The sequence below is a fragment of the Microtus ochrogaster genome, chromosome 18 (genome assembly GCF_000317375.1).
Source record: "Microtus ochrogaster isolate Prairie Vole_2 chromosome 18, MicOch1.0, whole genome shotgun sequence".
NCBI classification, from domain to species: domain Eukaryota; kingdom Metazoa; phylum Chordata; class Mammalia; order Rodentia; family Cricetidae; genus Microtus; species Microtus ochrogaster.
In genome coordinates, this window is record NC_022020.1 from 22978698 (window position 1) to 22981869 (window position 3172).

General features: G+C 54.7%; 1 protein-coding gene across 4 annotated transcripts in view; it reads right to left on the reverse strand.

Annotated features, from left to right (window-relative positions):
- Positions 1–1487, reverse strand: part of Fam13b (family with sequence similarity 13 member B) — a 63366-nt gene extending 61879 nt beyond the window's left edge. For 3 of the 4 annotated variants that reach the window (XM_013349540.2, XM_013349539.2, XM_005355904.2), the window contains exon 1: positions 1177–1486. The gene's annotated coding sequence lies outside the window, so the exon portion shown is untranslated. Of the gene's footprint in view, positions 1–1176 lie in introns of all 4 variants that reach the window. The other variant, XM_013349541.1, reaches the window with a different exon arrangement.
- Between the last annotated feature and the right edge of the window lie 1685 nt (positions 1488–3172).

Consider the following 3172-nt stretch of genomic DNA (forward strand, 5'->3'; position numbering starts at 1 on the left):
TCATAACCATCTGTAATAAGATCTGTTGTCCTCTTCTGTACTGCAGGATACATGCAGGAAGAACCCTGTATGTATATATAATACCGTGTGTGTGTGTGTGTGTGTATATACACACATATAATAAAAATCTTAAAAAAAAAAAAAAAGGAAAAGAGAAGGTACCTAAAAGGCAAACAAGTAATGACCAGAACAAGTATTTACTAAGCGCACAGTACTTGTGAAAACCCAGGTCAAACAGTACTTTGAGGTTACAAAGGGGGTGGGGGTAGGGGTGGGGTGACGGAGCGGGGGTTGGAGGCACACCTTCACACTAACCCGAACACAGAAAGTTAATATTCAAAACTATCCTTTTAATATCTCCTACACACTTCCAAGCCACCGCTACCTACTGTTAAATAGGCAAATATTCTGTAGCTGTGGCGGCCCTTTTCAGTTTGGCTTCCTCCTAGCCGAAGAGGAAACCGGATGAAATTATGCAACAGTTCTTCTAAGTCAGTTTGGGTTTAATTGATTACAAACAAAGAGAGTTTAACAATTCCCACTAGGCGAGTGTGCCAACGGATTCCACTTCCTAGAAGCTTATCTAGCCAGGCGCCCCGTCTGAAACTCGACGCCCTGCGCAGGGACCCCTCGAGCCTGGCTCTGGCGCAGGGCGTTCTAAATGAGGTCCCAGGGCACCAACAGCCCAATTTTGGCTATGGTCTCTGCGCGACTTAAGGAAGTCAGCAACCACTCATCTCAGGTGACCTTAAGAAGGGGCGCAGTCGAGCCAGGAATAAACCACTTTCCCCACCCCACCCCCGCAGCAACTCCTCTGCCCAGCTTGGAGGAAGTGGGCGCAGAGGTGGCGCAGAAGCGGGGGGCAGGCGAGGCCGGGAGCTGAGGCGCACGCCCGCTTGCACGCACTGCAGCGGCTGCAAAGCCAAGGCTGCCACACCCCCCGACAGCCAGGGCCACCGCCTCTTCCTCCCCTTCTCAGCGGAAAAGGAGCCCCCTCGACTGAATGTCCACCGGGGCTGTGCCTCGGCCTCCCAGACCCCGACCCGCAGCGCCCAGCGGCCACCGCGGGTGGGACCCGGGGCTGCGGGCGGCCTCGGAGTGGGGGGGATGGGGGGAAGGGCCACCGCGGCAGACAGCGGCGCATGCGCAATGCCAGGCACCCGCCCGTTTACCCACCGTTGGAACCGCGAAGCCCCGTTCCCCGGCCTCGGCCGCTTCTCCAGAACCCTTGGCGACGTCGACAAGGCGAGAACGGAGGCCCGAAGTGACACGGCGGCCGGCGGGTCTCCTCCAGAGGCGGCCTCCGGCGCGAGGCTGAAGCGACGGCTGTGGCACAGGGCCAGCCCGGTAGCGACCCCCGGAGACCCCGGGCAGCGGCGGCGGCAGACGCGGAGAAGGGGGCGGGAGCAGCGGAGGCGGTGGTGGCTGAGGCGCGGAGCCTCCCTAACGGCGAGCGGGAGGGGAGCAGGGTGGAGGGCGAGCGGCCGGGCCGGAAGTGACGCGGGAGGCGGGGCGAGCTCGCGGCGCCCCGGTCAACCCGGATTCGGCTCTGGACTGCGGCGGCTCTGGCCCGCCCACAGTGGGTTCCTTGGTCCGGTGCCAGGCGCGAGCCAGGGCCGGGGGTCGTCGACTCGGGAACGTTGGGAAGGAGAGGATTAAGGAGGCATAGAAGGAAAAGGGCGCCTGGTCTCTGCAGAGCTGTGTCCCGAGTCCCGTAGAAGGCTCTGGAAACCCTTACGGTGAGGATGCAGAAACCGTCACAGGAAGCTGCCTGCCAGACCCAAGTGTTGCCTTTTACTTGCGATTTGGGTCGGATGAGGGATTTCTGGGGCTCTGCCTCGCCCCATCACACCCCTACCCCGCTCTACCTAAGTACCTGATCTAGACTCCGGAGAGATTTCTGAGCGCGGTGCCCGGAGGGATCGGAATATGGAAGTTAATAGGCTACTTACTCACAGAGAACTTCAGATGCTATATCAGAGCTACAAGGCAGGAAGACAGAGCTATGATCCCAGGATTATGACCTTCCTTGTGTGGCCACGTAGACCAACCTCGCAGCGCCCTCACACCCTTAATGTGACTAGGTCGTCTCTTCTGTTAAGGCCTTTGAGGACTTATGTTGAGAAAAACGCAGCTTTTGGCAAGGTGAGCTATAGTTGTCTCTAAAATATAAACCACTGCGGGGGTGTGGTGGCATCCCTCTCTAATCTCAGCACTCTGGAAGCTGAGGCAGGAGGATCACCTCGAGTTGGAAGCCAACTTGGGCTATATAACAAGTACAAAACCATCCTGAGCTACTTAAAAAGACAACAAAAATAATAAAAACAAACCACCGCAATTCCTACCTACCTGCCTTTGTCAGAAGTCAGTAACCTGGAAAACGTAAAAAATAAAAAATCACGGACCTTGGCACAAGATTTATAAAAAGTGATCAGCCAGATGTGGTACCCCTTGCCTGCCGTCCCAGCATTTGCGGGGTGAAGGCTGGAGGGTTGGGAGTCCAAAGCCACCCTGGGCTACATAATGAGTTTAAGGTAACCTGGACTACCTTGTCTCAAAAACCCACAAAGATTTATAAAAAATAAGTCACCCTCAGCAACGATCTCTCTGCAAATGTTAGAGACCAAAGTGACTCCCAGACTTCATCAGAGAGACTGAAATTACCTGTAACCAAAGGTCACATGCCCAGGTGATGCTGTCATAACTGAAGGGTGGGGTCCACAAGAAGTCTAGAACCACAGAACCTGAGTAAGAATACCCTGCAGGAGCTGAATGAACAGATGGCGCTAGAGCAGTGCTTCTCAACCTTCCTGATGCGTGACCCGTTAGTAAAGTCCCTCATGTGTAGTCATCCCCAGCTCTAAAATGATGTCTGTTGCTTCTTCATAACTAATTTTGCTACTGTTAGGAATCACCATGTAAATTTCCGCTATGCAGGCTATCTGATATGCAACCCCTGTGAAAGGGTCGATTAACCTCAGAAGGGTGGTGACCCACATGCTGAGAACCACTGCTCTAAAGCCTTTCCCACTCTCCTAGAAGAACTGAGTTTGGTTTACGGTGCCCACGTTAGGCAGCTTACAACTGCCTGTAACTCTAGCTCCAAGGGATCTGGACCCCTCTTCTGGCCTCTGTGAGCACCTTCACACACAGGTACATACCCACACAGAGA